The sequence below is a fragment of the Lepisma saccharinum genome, chromosome 26 (assembly GCF_977018435.1).
Source record: "Lepisma saccharinum chromosome 26, izLepSacc3.1, whole genome shotgun sequence".
NCBI classification, from domain to species: Eukaryota; Metazoa; Arthropoda; class Insecta; order Zygentoma; family Lepismatidae; genus Lepisma; species Lepisma saccharinum.
This window is the reverse complement of record NC_139254.1, coordinates 4,700,517-4,718,970: the sequence shown is the minus strand read 5'-3', so window position 1 is coordinate 4,718,970 and position 18,454 is coordinate 4,700,517. Positions and strand designations below refer to the sequence as shown.

The 18,454-nt window shown below is 42.5% G+C and overlaps 1 protein-coding gene and 1 non-coding gene across 8 annotated transcripts in view; both read right to left on the bottom strand.

Annotated features, from left to right (window-relative positions):
- The window catches only part of Stacl (SH3 and cysteine-rich domain-containing protein), a 908,463-nt gene that overhangs the window by 719,226 nt on the left and 170,783 nt on the right, over positions 1 to 18,454 (bottom strand). The window lies entirely within an intron of this gene.
- Positions 215 to 286, bottom strand: TRNAT-GGU (transfer RNA threonine (anticodon GGU)). The gene has a single exon. It is a non-coding gene; the product is annotated as a tRNA-Thr (tRNA).

The window sequence follows — 18,454 nt, the reverse complement described above, 5'->3', positions numbered from 1 at the left end:
CCAATGGAAGATTAGGAGACCTGTCCATATTGCAAAACGAAAAAATTTTTCCTGCATTGTCGCCATTTTGTGACGACACTGTACTCGTGCTGCCACTTGGTGTGTGTCACATGAAACCTTGGCAAGTTTCCAATTCCTTCCATACATAAATCATCATTGTAGATTAGGAACACACAGGAGATGTACTACGTATAAATTTTGCAGCGAAAAATGCAGGCTCGACCAGGACTCGAACCCGGGTCTTTGGCATACCGTGCCATCGCTCTAACCACTGAGCTACCGAGCCGACCTGGCCTCGCCTGATTTCTCACTATCGCTGCTTTACCTGCGTGGAATCGTCTCTGCCAGTGCTACCGCAACGGCATCTGTTGACTTTGAAACACAGTAGCACTGGCAGAGACGATTATACACAGGTAAAACGCGATTGATTGATTTGGTGTTTTAAGTCCACTTTATGCACAGTAAGGCTAATCGGGACTCGACCTACAGTTTAAAGTCGGATCCGAACCACTTGTACCTCCACCAGGTATCGAACCCGGGACCAACAGCGATAGAGAAAGATCAGGTGAGGCCAGGACGGCTCGGTAGCTCAATGCTGTCGGACCCTGTGACCGAGTGGTTAGCTCATCGTGCTGCAATGCTACGGGTCCCGGGTTCGAATCCCGCTCGGGCTTGGATGTTTGTGTTTGTCCGAGTAATGAGAACCAATGTGAATACAGTGAAACTTGACATGTGTGAAAGATTGTGAAACTGTGTGAATGACGGGGGATACTGCCGAATAGGGGTATTCCTAAAAAAAGAAGTGGTTAGAGCAATGGCACGGTATGCCAGAGTCCCGGGTTCGAGTCCTAATCGAGCCTGCATTTTTCGCTGAAAATTATTACGTAATAAAGCATCATGGTATGTGTAACACTTTCGAAAAATACAGTGTTTTGAAATCGGACGAATCATTTATGGTACCTCTGTATAATCACTTGTTATGAATTGTGTTCAAATAAGTCACTCGTGTAAAAGAAGTACACGTGCTAGCGTTGTTTAATCTACGAGGAAAAAATAAAACACTAAAGTCGTCAGGCAAATGATCAGTCCGCTCAGCGAGAGCGAAAAACTGCTCACTGAGCAACGTCCGGACACTCGACGCGTCCCGCCATCTGACAGAGAAATCTCCCGAGAGAGAAGAAGAGACAATTTGCGTTACGTCATCCACACGTGGCTAACGGCTTCAAAAGTCAACACCGCGGGTTTATCTTCCGTTGCCGAGTCGGAGAATAAATAGCGACACCAGATCCCCCCGGTCATCAACGCTAATGGTCCGAGAGCCGGAGAAGAGAAACGAATATATTCAGTGGATTTTCACGAGTCGTTCTGCAAACACTGAGAGGAGGGGGATTTCCCGTCTGCAGCCGTAGACGAGATAAAGAGGGACCTCCGCAGAGATAAGAGAAACGTTGTAATTAATTAGTGAATGCTCTGGAATGGGAAAAATCAAAGTAAACATGGAGAGGAAGATGCTAGTTGATACCTTGGAGCTTTATGCGCCTGGGGATGAATCCAACCGTGTCTGCACAGCGGAAGTTCTTGCTGTTGAGCGGAGGAAAGAATGAGTAAAAGAAGAAGAGTGTGCTTTTATACACTGTGGCGTCTCTCCGAGTGATAAGGGCTTTTATTAAGATTCTACCTGAAATCCCAGACGTCTCCTGAGTACCTAAACAGTCTACATGAGAATGTTAGAATCATTTATGGTAGAGCTACTTATACAGCAGATAGAGGAATAGAAAATAATAAACGAGGTGGAAAGAAAGAGAAACGGAAAATGGAAGAGAACATAAAAGGAAAACAGAATAGGAGTCGTAGAAACAAGGAAATAAAGAAAGAAAAGTGGTAGAAATGAATAATAAAAAGGAGTAGTAGAAACAGAGAATGAAAGAAGAGAGGAAAATAGAAACAGAAAAGGATAGAAAGAGAAACAGAATTACAGATACAAGAAAAATAGAAAAAATAATCACAGAACCAGAGAAGGAAAGAGAAAATAAGACACAATGGAAAAAGAGAGAGGAATAAAAAGGAAAACAGAAAAAGGAGTCGCATAAGCAGATAAAGAAAGAAAAGATAAGAACAAGATATAAGGTGAGAGAGAAAATGAGGCACGTAAGCCAAGCGTCAAGTCAACTTTGCAGCAGGTTTTCGCATATGTACATCCAAACGTGCGCGCAGAATATAGTTCCACTGAGACGGGTTCTATTCCGACACAACTGCATACTTGCAAGAAAACAGTTATTTAATTTGTAAAATGCAGACAGAATAATACATCCATTGGCAGGTATGGACTCGTTCGGTTGCAATCACTGTGCAGACGAACTAGTATCCGCAGATTCGCCAACTGGAGTTTGTATTGCGCTGAAGAATCGCTGAAGATCAAGAGCGAGTCGAGCAAGACTGAATACGTCGCAGAGCGCTTGGAATCCGTGATACCAGTGTTGCACATCCCACTATTTTAACCCTATGTTTATTGTGATTGATTAATAATGGTGTTATACAGCGGCGAGAATGGCTGAATCGAGGTCTCCTGTTCAGCGTGCGGTTTTACCGGAGTGTTATTTTGGGCTTCATCCGAAGGGAAAAGCTCTTCAAATCCAGCAAGTTGTTTTAAATGCATAATCCTCCTTACGACATGATCAAAGTAAAACAGGACGTGAGATGATTTGCCGTCAATGTGCGCACGAACTGTATCACGGGTGCTGAATGATTTGCGGTTTACGTTTAGGAAGAGGACACGATTGTTTGTTGTTTGACGACAAAAGAATCTCCGCGGTATTATAAGATATCGCCGTGATAAGAAACATGTTTATTATTCGGACGAGACGTGTTTTAACTCGATGGGGGGAGGGGGCGTACATTGAACCAAACATTGAAGTACACCACCGTGCAAAACCACCGCCAGGGCTGAAGAAACCGACGAGAAAAGAAGAGTGGAAGGGGGAGGTTTATTGTTTCACCCACTAGCGGCAATTAAGTCTTTGTTGAAGGCGCATATTTACCGTTCCGTGCAAAGAAATGGTGATTATCAGCAAGAAATGGACAGATCAAGATTTGAATCCTGGTTTAGTGAAGTCATTCATAAATTGAAACCAGAGTAATAGCAGCAGACAATGCACCTGATTGTCACCAATAACAAATCTTGCTTTTTATGTTGGTATAACTTGAAGTGCGTGTGTCTTAGAGTGACGGATGTATTGCGAACGAAGCAACGAAGTTTTTCATAAATGTATTTCTTTCTAAACCAAAGACAATAATTTGTCATTAAATTCAAAAGGGGCCTATCGTGTTTACTTTTATCTTTATTTATTTTTCTTTTTGCGTGCTTGAAATATACACACGTGCTCTCATGTTTAGAAGTTATTTCGCATTTATATTAAGTAATGACACAGTTATTAAATAATATATGCGCAGAAAGTACTTCTAAAATTTTATGTTTCAGGAGACAAAAAGAAGCAAAAATACATTCCGCTTGGCATGCATGCGGGTGTTGATGTGTTGTGCGGTTGGCAATACTGTGGATTTTCTCTGTGTCTGCGATGTAAGCAGCTCGGCGGTTGAGGCAAGACTAGCAAGGAAGATTCTGAGCTTAGTTTTCGCGCGGATTGATACATAAAACCTGTTGCAAACTTAGCTTGACGCTTGTCTTAGAAAGAAAGAGACAGATGAACAGGGAAATGAAATAGAAAAAGGAATCACAGAAACAGAGAAAAAAGGAGAGAAAACAAGATAGAAAAGAAAAGAGAGAAATAAACATAGAAGGAACATAGAAAAGAAGAGTAGACAGATAAAGAAAGGAAGAAAGAGAAATAGAGAAACGGAGCCAGAGAAAAAATGAATAGAGAGAAAGAAGAGCACATGGAGATAGAAAGAAGGAAAGATATATGAAAGTAGATGAAGAAAGAAAGAGGGCAAGAACAATAGAAAGAAAAGGGGCACAAACAGAATGAGAGAGAGAGAGAGAGAGAGAGAGATTCTTAGCAGCCATGACCAGCCAGGTATAGTCTACCTGAAAATATCGTTACGTATCCCTCATTTTCATTTTCGAGTTACGTTTAGCTAGGCAGCTAGGCAGGAAGTATAGGAAAGTGTTAACTTCAGCACCAGCTCAGCGAAAAGCATTCGCCAATATTTGCAAAGGAAAATTGATGAGAGAGAAAAAGGGAAGGAGTTTTGATTAGGAGGAATGCAAGTTGGATCTGGCTCGAGAGAGACGGGGAGTTGGTCTTGGGATTTGAAGAGAAGAGGAGAGTGGTTCGGGAGTAAGAAAAGGGAGTTTTGAGTTTTGGAGAGAGGAGAGTGAGTTTGGTTTTGAAGGAAATTCAGGCTCGATGGAGACTTTTAGAAACTTGTTTGGAAGTGGAGTGCAGCGACGCTGAGTGACAATTTGAGAGGCGAACTTCAGCAAGCGAGTGACAGTTACTTTAGAAACTCTTCGGTCCACGCTTCTAAAGAGAGACAGGTAATATACTGTAATGACTGCCTACCGGTAGAAATAGGGAGCCACCACATCATGGAGGCAACAGTGCCTCCGGGAACCAGTTGGGCCACAAAACAAGACAAATCAAAAAATTAAATCCACGGCTAGCTACACATACAACCTCAACTGGCTCCTTGTAACACAACATATGTAGCTGAAACTTAACATGAGGAGGTAAATCGAGATGCAAACACAATCATTATTATTTCCATAATTTTAATTTCTATTAGTTTGGCTAACTATGCAAGGTGACCAAAACTGATCCAAGAATCAAGACCTATAAACATATTGATAAAATTTACACACACTGTCGCAAACTAAATTAGCAATAAAGAGTTGAAATTATTGGCCAATTACATAATGCATGCAGTACGCGTACTACACTACAGTTTGCACATTACCTTGTCTGCCGATGCACATTGGAAAGAAAAAAATATATATATATAAGCGCGCACTGAGTTCATCGTTGGGGCCCAATCTTCTAATATGGTCCTGACGTCACGTTTGAAGAGATATGGATGGGGGGGGGGGGTTAATAGATGAAATGATGGCGGTTCTTCAGTAGAGCAGCTACAACCACTGGTGGGTTCCTTGGTCGTCTCCGGTTCAGTCCATTTCAGCACGCGTGATTACTGTATAAGCTGTTCTGCAGGCATCTTAACGTTGGACTCGCCGTACTTTGACGATGCTTCAACACTTTCCCGTTCACGCATCCGAGCGTCAACAAATCAGCACTGCACACAGTTCGTAGTTCGCGCTGTTTTAACACTTGCACGTTCACACGCCCGAGCGTCAACAGATCCGCACTGCTCTCATATGCGTACAAGGCAAAGAATCAAATAACTTTTCGAGAGCGACCACTTCACCTCCTTACTTCTTCACCGTTAAAACTTAGACTGTCTGTCCCAGGACTCTCCACATTCCTGGAAACACTATTTTGCACTATTGTGCTCCCCTGACCAATCAGGAGCTTGCACTTTCTTCTCCATTATGCACTACTGACGCAGTATTGACAATGAACGTGGAATGGAGGGTGTGTGTGACCTCGCAAGTTTACAACGTTATATACAACTCACCCTTTTACTAAAGTCGACAGAAACATGCCTAGGTTCGAAATTTATGAAGGTAAATAGTTCTCCATTGAGCTTAATTCTGAAATTTACGCAAGGGATGTTTTCGAAATGGTGACAGGCTTGTAAATATTCGAGAGACAAATATATGGTCGCACAGATGGACGGAGAAAAGGCTTGACGTGAGAATGTCTGAAAATATGGTGCGACTCGAATCGGAAGAGACCCCCCTTAGAATGGAGGGTGTGGAGCCATCTAGCATGGAAGAAAATCACTAGATCTAGAAAGTTGAAAGAGGAAAAGACAAAGTGATACCTTTACATACTTATGCCGGTGAAATTTTGACATGCCTGGCAACACTGACGTCCAGGCGCGCATTTCGTTGGGGATACCTAGCTCTATTGTTACATTTTTTTCAGCTTTCTAGACTGGCTGCTGCATTCTGTCCCTCGGCCGTGAAAGTCGCATGGTGGTAAATTCACGTAACTGTGACAGCACCATGCTGTGCGAAGAAGGTGGTCAAAAATAGGGGTGACGTCCATGAGAGTTCCCACGACCCACGCTAACTTTCGAAAATAAGAAAAAAAGTAAACAAAAAAAAAAACTTGGGGTGGACGCTGGGAAAAGTCCATCACAGAACCCCTCCCCCCCCTTCGGATTAATCACGATGAAAATCTGAATATTCTATACAGTAAATTATTTGGGGCATATGGCTGTTCACCCCCTCACAGTACGCCGAAAAAAAAATACAGAAACATTTACTGGGGAGAACTTACAAGATATAATATCCTTATGAATAGATAATATACAGAAAAGAACAAAATTTATACATGTAACCATAAAAATAGAAGTACAAAAAGTTTAAATATTCACAAATACAAAGTGCATAAAAAAATAAAGATTCCCTTCTGAATCCGGAAGAGGTCTTTCAACTTTCTTTCCTTTCAAACTGTCCCTGGAAGGGTCTCGAAGGACCTGCGGTCACTCATTCATTCGCAGGCGACCTTCAGGCAAGGTTTCCTTCCTACCGCTGGTCAACCGTTTTCTTTGCGCTTGAGGAGTGGTCGGGTAGCTTTACTACAAAAGGACCCCTCTTGTTCGCCGCACAGTCATAAATACTTGACACTTCTTCCTTTTTCCAATATTCCGAAAAAAATATATACATATATAATCTTCTTATCCTCTTCCCTTTTCTTTTCAGCAATTGCTGGCGAAACTTTTTCATTATTATTTACAATTGGCACTTTAAACATGATGCACATTACAATTACAAAAACACTAATGATGATAATAATAATAATAATAATGACAATTACTGTTAATAATAATAATAAAGACAATAATAATAATACTAATAATACAATAGAAAAACATTAAAATCACTAAATTACATTTAAATTCCATCATCAGCCTCACTGGGCTATTCCAGTGTTGCAGTGTACCGGCGTTGGTTGGTGGTGTTGTAAACACCAATCTCCTTGTTGCTTCGTGGGTTGGACAAGAGGTACGCATTGGGTCCTACTTCCTTCACCACCACGAATGGGCCTTCAAAGAGATGCACGAATTTTCTGTAGATCCCTTTGTCTACATTTGAGGTCGCAAAGGACCTTTTTAGAACATAGTCTCCTTCGTTGAATGTTGTCAAGTGTCCTTTGTCGTGCTGTTTCTTTCTAGCAGCCGCAGCTTTTTCTAGATTTTCCCTGGCTCTCATTAGCTTTACCTCGCGACTGGAATCGTCGTTTAGTCGAGGGATATTGAATATTCTCCTTATTTCCTCCTCCGGGTTTCTGTTGAGAAATAGCTCGTAGGGAGCGTATCCCGTCGAACTGTGCACGGGCAGATTCATGCACTTTGTGATGTCCGGAATGTGTTGCGGCCGCTCACGATGTTTGTCCTTTAAGCTAATGCGAAAAAGCCTCCCTATCTCCCTCATGGTTCTCTCCACAGGGTTAGCTCTAGGGTTCTTGGCACTAATGAATCGCACTTCGATTCCCCTCTCATTCAATTCCTGCTTTCATCTCTTCCCCGTAAACTGAGTCCCTTTGTCTGTGAGGAACGTCTTTGCATTCGGACAAAGTACTAAAAAGTCATTCACAATCTTATTTAGGACTGCGTTTGTTGTGGCTTTCTTCAACGGATAAACCATCACAAACTTGGAGAAGACGCACAGAAGTACCAGGCAGTACTGGAGACCGTATCTCGCCTTCGGTAGTGGACCGTATAGATCAGCTGATATAATTTCGCCAACGTTATTTGCCACCACTGGGTGTATCGGTCCTTTCATCTCCTTATTGGAATATTTCGTCCGCAGGCAGAGATCACATGCATTCACGTGCTTCTTGATGCTTGCTCTCATCTTCTTCCAAGTGAAGAATTCGGAGATTGCAACGTGAGTTTTCTGTTGTCCGTAGTGGCCTCTCTTGTGATAAAAATCCATTATGCCATCCGTTAGGCACTTCGGAATGCAAATCTTGAACACTCCGTTTTCCTTTTTGCACAAGATGTCATCTTTTATCACATAACGAGAATTTTCCTCTCTCTCCTCTTCTTGGTGTCCCTCTAGGGATCGAACTATTGGCCCTAGCACTTCGTCTTCTCGTTGCAGCTTCGGAAGGTCCTGCATCGACGATCTTGTCTCCTGCCCTTTTGCTTTCTTCTCGTAGGCTCTGGCAACACTGCGATTCTTTTCTCTGGCTTCTACAACTTGTGCCGCTGCGACCATCGTAGCCGGGGGGGTTGGTTGACAGCTGTCCCCCGTCACAACAAACGGATTCGCTACCTTGATGCGAAAACTGCATTCCGGCTCACGACATTCCTCTCCACATGGTTCCAATTGTTTCATTGGAAGGAGCGGTGCCATTACGTCACCATCGCACCTACAGATGGGCCCTTCGCACTCGTAGCAAACAGTAATGTGGTTCGTTGCTTGTTCAATGCTTTCGCACTCGGCGGAGACAAATTTTATTTCTGTGTATAGGCCTCTGCATCTCAATCTCATCGTCTTCTTGTGGAAGTCCAGGTGGGCGTGGTTGTCCTCTAAAAAGTCGTTCCCCAGAATTACAGGTTTAACCAGGTTTCTAACAACAAGAAAATTGACGTCTACCGTCACACCTCCAAACGATACAGGCAGATAAGTCTGCGTGACAATCTTTGAGGCCCTGGAACCGAACGCCTAATGATTTTCAAGCACCCAACGCTTAATTGTGGCAGGTTGGCTTTTTCCTCCAATAGGAATAGCCATATCTCCTCGCTGAGGCAGCTGTGGCTGGCCCCGGAATCTAATAGCGCTTCACACATTTTTCTCTCTACGAGGACATTTACAAGGGGTAAGGGGCGCGGCTTGTTAAGAGCATCTTGATCATTCTCATCAAACACCTTATCAAATAACGTATTTACGTGCGCATTTTCTTCCACGAAACTCTTCATATGTGTTTCACACTCTCCTTCGTCACTGTAGTCACCTTGGTAATCAAAATTCCTGTTTTCGTTGCCTATTTCGTTTTCCCGGGGCCGGGGAGATGACGTCATACTTTCACTCCTTTCTCCCCTTTCCCGTTCTGGCTGTCAATCGCTGCTTCGCCTTCGATCCACGTCGTCTTGCCTTGCTTCCATTATTGAATTGACGTTCATTTGTTGCTTTTCTTCCGCATCATTCCTGGTCGGTCCATCATTGTAAGAGTAATTATAACCTTGCTGCCGTCTGTCGCCTCTGTCCCGACGGGGGGCGTTGCCTCGAGGTGGCTGTCGGCCGTGTGGTTGAGGGTCGAACCTGAGTGACCGCGAAGGATTGTCATCCGATCTGAATCCCCTGCTGCTTGCACCGGCGCGAGAGGACCGACCGCGAGTCTCAAAAGTATTTACTTGCCTGCGGTTGCGATTCTGCACAGAAGCCAAGTTTTGCGTCGGCGTGTAAGATGTTTCTTGCACCTCCCTAAGCACGTTAAGTAGCTCGTTACACGTTGTAATTTTGAGTCCTATAACTGCTCTCCTAACATATGCTGGGTACTGCTTCAGAGCCACTTGCACCAATGTTTGCTCAGAGAGAGGATCCGGCAACACCGCATTTCGCTGCACCAGGTCCATGAAATATTCTGCAAGGGTCTTCCCGTCTCCCGGCGCGTACCTGCTTGTGTAAAGTTCGGCCTTCATTTTTATGAGTTTCTCTTCACCCAAAAACTGTGCCATAAACCGCTCTTTGAAAACTTGAAAATCCGTGAAATTGCGCTTATCGATGTTGAACCACGCGAGCGCACTTCCTCGAAGGGACAACCCGACGACCTTGATCTTCTGGTTCTCCGGAATCTGCGCGAGATCCATATAAGTCTCCATCTCTTGAATATAGGTGCAAGCTTTTAATTCATCCTGATTTTTGGCGTCGAACTTCGGTAGCAACAGGTCCCTCTGCAGATACACATTTGCCGCTGCTATCCCAGTACCACACACTGAAGCGGGGGAAGTGTTGGCACTCGCCGCGCGTCTGTCGCAGTTGCTTTCCAGCGTATCAACTCTGCGTGTCTCTGACGAGGCTGTGCTTGAGATCTGCGTCCTGAGAGCTTGAATCTCCTCATTGATGGTCTCCCGCACTCTGCTATCTCTTCGTTCGATTGTGGCTTCAAGATGTTGAGACAGGGTGTCTCGCAAGTTCTCGGATATTTCTTGCATCCGGGTCTCCTGGACCTGATCCATGGATTCCGCAAATTCAGCCCTGATGTTATGCAGGCTCTCTTCAACAGTTTCCGTCCGCTGCTCTAATGATTCGGTTCTGTCTGCCACTTCATCGATCGCCTTCCCTAGCACGGTATTCACCCTTTTGAGGTCCCTCTGCATCTCTCGTTTTAGATCCTCGTTCGACCTCTGCATCTTGCGTTCAAGTTCTTCGAATCTTTGGTCCATTTTTTCATCCTGTCTTCTTTCCAGGTCTCGAATATCCGTCTGAAGGACATCCAGCTTCCCCATGATGGATTGTAGCATCGCAAACATCTGAGCGTTGTCGACCGTTCTCATCTCACCCGCGATGGTTGTCACATTAGCTTCGCTTCTTCCCTGCATCTCTGGAGTCTCAGTGACGTCCCCACGATCGGCGAGGTCTCGCCTTTCACCTTCCCGATCGCCCGACTCTTCAGCAGAACCAATGAAGCTAGCCAGCCTAGTGTGCTCGCGAAAATTATACCTCGAATTCATGGTCGGTTATGAAAAAAAAAAAGGCTCAATTGCAACAACAAAACAAACACTACTACTACTAAATATGGGAGGCCAATATGTGAAAGAGAACGAGAGAAAAAAAAAGTGAACGGCACAAGTATATCAAAATATAACACTTTGACAGGGGGAGGGGGGAGAGTGGCGTATCAAAAATATGTAGAAAAATTACTGACTGACACGTAAAAGATAATGCAAAAAAAATACAATCGACACTAGCAGATAGCTTAATGGGCCGAAAGAGAAAAGAAATGACAGAGAAACGAGAAAAACTCTGCTAGCGGCAAACCATGTCACCATCTCAAAACCAATCTCACGTGCGCAATAATTTCCGTTTTCAAAAAGATATTCTACGGGCATGTTTCAAGCCTTTGCATCTCGATTTCCTTTTATTGCTGATATTACTTCCATGATAATTTAAATAATTAGTTCAAAAAAATAAATCAATGATTACAATTACTAATATATGACAGATATCCAAATTCAATAAGCAGGGTTTCTTAGCTGATTTAACAGATATTGCCCATTAGTTGGGGGCCACGCTGTAATGACTGCCTACCGGTAGAAATAGGGAGCCACCACATCATGGAGGCAACAGTGCCTCCGGGAACCAGTTGGGCCACAAAACAAGACAAATCAAAAAATTAAATCCACGGCTAGCTACACATACAACCTCAACTGGCTCCTTGTAACACAACATATGTAGCTGAAACTTAACATGAGGAGGTAAATCGAGATGCAAACACAATCATTATTATTTCCATAATTTTAATTTCTATTAGTTTGGCTAACTATGCAAGGTGACCAAAACTGATCCAACAATCAAGACCTATAAACATATTGATAAAATTTACACACACTGTCGCAAACTAAATTAGCAATAAAGAGTTGAAATTATTGGCCAATTACATAATGCATGCAGTACGCGTACTACACTACAGTTTGCACATTACCTTGTCTGCCGATGCACATTGGAAAGAAAAAAATATATATATATAAGCGCGCACTGAGTTCATCGTTGGGGCCCAATCTTCTAATATGGTCCTGACGTCACGTTTGAAGAGATATGGATGGGGGGGGGGGTTAATAGATGAAATGATGGCGGTTCTTCAGTAGAGCAGCTACAACCACTGGTGGGTTCCTTGGTCGTCTCCGGTTCAGTCCATTTCAGCACGCGTGATTACTGTATAAGCTGTTCTGCAGGCATCTTAACGTTGGACTCGCCGTACTTTGACGATGCTTCAACACTTTCCCGTTCACGCATCCGAGCGTCAACAAATCAGCACTGCACACAGTTCGTAGTTCGCGCTGTTTTAACACTTGCACGTTCACACGCCCGAGCGTCAACAGATCCGCACTGCTCTCATATGCGTACAAGGCAAAGAATCAAATAACTTTTCGAGAGCGACCACTTCACCTCCTTACTTCTTCACCGTTAAAACTTAGACTGTCTGTCCCAGGACTCTCCACATTCCTGGAAACACTATTTTGCACTATTGTGCTCCCCTGACCAATCAGGAGCTTGCACTTTCTTCTCCATTATGCACTACTGACGCAGTATTGACAATGAACGTGGAATGGAGGGTGTGTGTGACCTCGCAAGTTTACAACGTTATATACAACTCACCCTTTTACTAAAGTCGACAGAAACATGCCTAGGTTCGAAATTTATGAAGGTAAATAGTTCTCCATTGAGCTTAATTCTGAAATTTACGCAAGGGATGTTTTCGAAATGGTGACAGGCTTGTAAATATTCGAGAGACAAATATATGGTCGCACAGATGGACGGAGAAAAGGCTTGACGTGAGAATGTCTGAAAATATGGTGCGACTCGAATCGGAAGAGACCCCCCTTAGAATGGAGGGTGTGGAGCCATCTAGCATGGAAGAAAATCACTAGATCTAGAAAGTTGAAAGAGGAAAAGACAAAGTGATACCTTTACATACTTATGCCGGTGAAATTTTGACATGCCTGGCAACACTGACGTCCAGGCGCGCATTTCGTTGGGGATACCTAGCTCTATTGTTACATTTTTTTCAGCTTTCTAGACTGGCTGCTGCATTCTGTCCCTCGGCCGTGAAAGTCGCATGGTGGTAAATTCACGTAACTGTGACAGCACCATGCTGTGCGAAGAAGGTGGTCAAAAATAGGGGTGACGTCCATGAGAGTTCCCACGACCCACGCTAACTTTCGAAAATAAGAAAAAAAGTAAACAAAAAAAAACCTTGGGGTGGACGCTGGGAAAAGTCCATCACAATACTTTGCTAATGCCATCCTTTTGCCAATGCAGACTTAAGGTCATTGTAACCCAAATCTAGAGAGTTGCCAGTCTATAAAGGGTTCTGTAAATTTAAGTTTATTCAGATACCTCCCGCAGTTAGCAGATGCACCCAAGCGAGAGCTTACGAGCTACCGCTAACCCCCGATTGAAGAATAATTACTTTCATCTAAAGGGGCACCAGGTTCGATCCCCGAACCTTTCGAGGTTCACACGCTTAGTAAAAGTGTGTCTCAAGACGATATACAGGGTGATTCAGAATTCCTATTTATTACACTTATTTATTGAAACATTCACATATCCCCAAGTACTCGTATATGTTCTTAGTGAATTTGATTGGGTGTGCAATCGGGTGCATTTCCCTCAGGAAATGGTGGTGGTAAGGAGTTTAATTTAAGTGGACAAACTGCAAACATTTCTTCATACGCATACCGTAATAGACCAAAGCTTCGGTTCTGATATTTTATTCCCATCATGCACTCGGCGTTTCCGTTCCCTCGCGGTGTGAATCGCTTGTTATGGGATCGGGGGTCTCTTCCAGACGTCCCGGCATGCATACGCAATCAATTGGCTCCCAAAGTGACGAGATCGAATCCTAGATTCAAACCAGGTCGTTTAGGCTCTTGAAACATTACGAGGGACGTTGCAAAAGTAGTAGATCTCTGTAATCTGACAGGGAAGAGATTCAAAATGCTGAGGCTTGTGTTTTGCGGCTGCCACGTGGCGCTTTCCTATTGGTTGTTTCAAGTTCCTTTCCAACGTTTCAAGAAATGTATTTTGGGCAAGATTTTGTGCCGTACAAGAAACTTACTTACCTGAGGGGCCTTACAACCCCACACTTTTATAATCACTAACATTCAGGAAATTATTTTCTCATTGAATTTCTTTTTGCTGTCTTGTTTATAGAAGTTTAATTATTTATTAATTATAATGATTACAAAAATTACCATCTTTAATAAAAAATTATAACAAATCACGAGTGTCAAACCAATTTTTTTACCATTCACAAAAACCACAATATTTTCTTATCAAAGATTCTTTGTTTACAGAGGGTCAGTTGATTATTAATTATAATAATTACAAAAAATACGATCATTACCAACCAATTGTGCACTCTCGCTGGCATGAGTGTCTCGAATAACACGCTTTTATAGATGGCGCCCAGTGATGTGCCGTAGAAGTTTACGTCTACATGCGTTGTCTACACGTAATCTACGCGTAGATTACATTGGGTTGTAGTTTACATAGACTACGTAGACAATCTAAAGTGCATTAAAATTAATTTTCAAGGGTTTCATGAAAGGAAAGTGACATTTTCAACTATATTGGTTCCTTACGAAATAAAAAGAATCCTATTTACAACAAATTTATCTTCTCTTCTATTATCAACTGTGAAAAAAGATAAAAATATGCAATAAACAACAACAGATGGCAGTCGTGAGGCAAGAATGGTCTTTTCCCCATAAAACACTAGAATATTTCCTATATTAGGTTTCTTCCTAGGTGAGAAATTGTTCGAATTTGGAAGAAAGAGTATGAAAATTTCTTTCAACTGATACGCAGTATAATTTTCTTCTAATTCCACGGCGCCCTTTGCTAAGTTATCACCTTTCGCCATTGTTTACATAGATTACGTAATCTACGTGTATAAAATAGTCTACGTGTAGAATGTAGACTATCGTTGTTTACGCGTAGACGCACATCACCGATGGCGCCTGATACGCACTCCCATTTACATTACATTTATGTATTTATTAACAAAACTAATATAGAATATTCAGAACACCCTAGGGAACAATGCAATTATTTTCAATTTTTTATAAAAAAATTCACAATTGAAAAATAGAGATGTTGGGCCTGACAGCCTTTGCCCCTCCCCTCCCTCGGGTATACTAAGGTTTTAATACTAAAAATAAGAGTATTTTGAACGGCAAATGTACTTGTACTACTAATTGAATCGGCGCTTATTCAAAGACGGCCCGATACGACGAGCGACACGGGTAGTTTGTCGTTTCACTTCGATTCGAAAAGCTGAGTTTATTTCTGGAGGTTGGTTGTCATGAGACACTTGTCTCCTGTCGCGTCGGCCTGAAATCTTCCTTACAAGGCAATTTCTTCTTGTGAATTTGCAGAGCCAAGCAACACGTGTTCGCCACTGACAGGACGTATTTAGGGGGAAAGGGGTCCAGGGAGTCCGGAACACCGCCCCCCCGGAAAGATTACCGAGTACTAAAAAAATAATGAAATTGTACTTTCTAACATTTGTTGCACTATATACTGAACGCAACTCCAACTGGCGGCTGTCCTTGACAGATATTTCTGGCCCTTTTGTCAACCAATCGTCATCGGGGGGTGTGACTCATTGGGCGTCAACAAACTCAATTGCGAAGTAAAAGCTGAAGGGATCACATCGCTCTCCCGAAGCAACGTTGCCATGCGTACTTCTGTTTTCACTAGTTGTCTAGTTGCGTGTTTGGTAACAGTTTCATACATCGGAGACACATTTCTTCAATTTTACCCAAGAAACTACTTACGGAAATGAGTATCTCCAAGCTTTACAACGTTTGTCGAGGTATTTTTTTTCATCGTGGAATGAATTTTTCAAGAGAAATATCTCACCGACGCACATTTGCTTGCCCTACGACAACCGGATGCTGCGTACGTTTGATGACGTAACCCCCTGTCAGTGTTTCCAACCCCCTTTTTTTCTATGCTTGCCTAACGTAACCAAACCTAACCTAACCTAACCTTATCGGAAATGGTTCGTGGGGCTATCCGTGAATGGTTCGTGGGGCTATCCGTGAATGGTTCGTGGGGCTATCCGTCAGCTACCCCTGCATAATGTATAATTTCCAGCGGTGACGAACACGATAGTAGGTATTTTTCGGTGAAGAAGATTGAAACACTGTATAGCCACAACGTGAGTCAAAATGTGACCACCATATTGTGGTATATAAAAAAAAAGGACTCAGAATGTGAAAAGTTTCGTTTGTTTTCGTGTAAAAAGCATAATGGCACCTTGAACTATGTTCCGCAATACACAATTGGTAAGTACGAACCACGCGAAACACAAAATATACGATTTTAATGTGTCTCCGATCTATGAAACTGGTACCGAGTTTTTGCATGTGAAACTCCCTCGTGTAGTAGGACCGCGTGTGCAGTTGTACCATTAATGCGCTGCTGCTTTCTGGTGCTGGCAATATCATTGTCCGAGAAGACTCTCTCGCGCTTTACAGTGCATTTGGCAACATGTGGTGTACCCAACGCTCATTTGTTTCGTCCCGTGAACAACGTTCGGTACCTTGTGACTCGAAAATACCCGATCTTAGTCGAAGAAAATTCAACTGATCGCTGATTCGCTGTTTCCCAGCCGCCAGTTGGAGTTGCGTTCGGTATAATCGATTTTAATTTATTTCCAATAACAGAACCACAAGAAGATTTATGCACATTACTAGCTACTCTTAATAATATGCATAAAATATTAATCAGGAACTTTTCGTCTACTGAATCTAACATCCTTTTTCATTATTCAAAAAATATTGAATTCTTTATCTATTTGACATAAATTCCCTTGTTTTTATACAAATCGTGGCGATCTTAAGTACACGCAAAGTAGAAAATAAATATATGGCTTTATATTCTATACCATCTTTTTTACGTATTCATGCAATAATAAAAAAAGCAATATTAATAAATGTATTTTCAAGTATGAGCCTTTACAGCTGTGAATACCATACAAGGATGAAAGAAAGTGTAATTTTCCTACACGCCTCCCCTCTTTTCAGTCTACTTCCACATTCACACTGCTTGGGAGTTCATAGACACAGTCTTTCATTTCCATTCTTTCACTACACTTGCACTGCTACCTGAGTGATTCCTAAATTTTCTCGGATTTATTTATTAATTTAGTAGGCCCCTCCTTTCACACATTTTCGCTATCCCCACTGAGCTTCTTTGCTCTCTTTGCCCAGGCGTAGTGTAGGAAAGTTCCCAGATTCCTTATTTGCGTCTCCCCCCCCCCCCCTCTCGGTCTCTCGCTCCTAATAACGGTTGTCATCATATTCTTAATGTTAGGGGCCTCCCCCATGGCGCAGTGGTAGCGTCATTGCCTTGTAATCAAGGGGTCCCGGGTTCGATACCCGGTGGAGGCACAAGTGGTTCGGATCCCACTTTAAGCTGTAGGTCCAGTCCCGATTAGCCTTACTGTGCATAAAGTGGACTTAAAACGCCAACTCAAACCAAACTCTTAATGTTAGCTTCATTTATTTCCCTGGTATATTTTTGTCTTGCCTCCCCTGTTTCTTTCCACTGGAGGAGAATGTGAAATTTCGTCTCGCCTTCACCGCATTTGGAATAAGGATTATATGTGCACCACTTCCGGTTCAAAAGTTGTACTATCCCAACTCCGGGTTGCGTTGTAAATGGAACATCCCGGAGTTATAATTTCATACATACGAACAGTTATAAAATATGCAAAATCAATAGCACAGGAATGAGCGCATAATGACAATTGACTAAATTATTGTTTTAAGTCTACTTAATGCACTGATAGGCTTATCGGGACTGGACCTACACTTTAAAGTGGAACCCGACCGCGGGATCCTTTGATTACAAGGCGACGACGTTACCATTACGCCATCGGGGAGGCCCATAATGATAATATGTTGACTCGCTGTGTATAATGCTAAATAAAGGATTAAATCACGATGTTATTTTTTAAAATACATACGCACCCCTTATAGTAAACTCCTCCCCACCAGGTTCCTAGCCCTGAATGACTCCTGTGGAATTTCTATTACACGGGGGAAGGGGGGGCTGTCTCCTGGCTTCTTACTATAGTGTGTCTCAACCTTAAAAGCCAGTATGGAAGTAAATGGAGTAGGTACTTCCCTCTCTCTCTAATACATGAGTTTTGCCAATAGCTCTCTCCTTCTCTACTACCGCTGCGTTGCCAGATGTTACAAAATTTACAAAATGTAAAAGCAAAAAAATTCAAACAGTGAAGTCATTATCCTGTAGAGTTTTTTATGCTCTATTTACTGACGGCATTACATAAAATGTCATAAATTCATGTGATCTGAATTTTTTATAATTATGCAATATTGCAAAACGCTTAATTTTTTCTAGTAAATACTTCAAAAGCCATAAATATCAAACCGCTTGAACAACTTCGCCAGTTTTTTTTTTCTATGGGGTCTATGATGTTTATAGATGATATTCTTCGCCTGGGTGAATTAATTTGCTTACGAGTTATATATATATATATATATTATATTGTATATTTTGTATAAATCATCAGACCGTAACACGAAAAAGTTGGTTAGCGAGAAACTTTTCTGTTTGTCGCGATACACGTGCAGACCAAGCGAGAAAAGTGTTGATCATTGT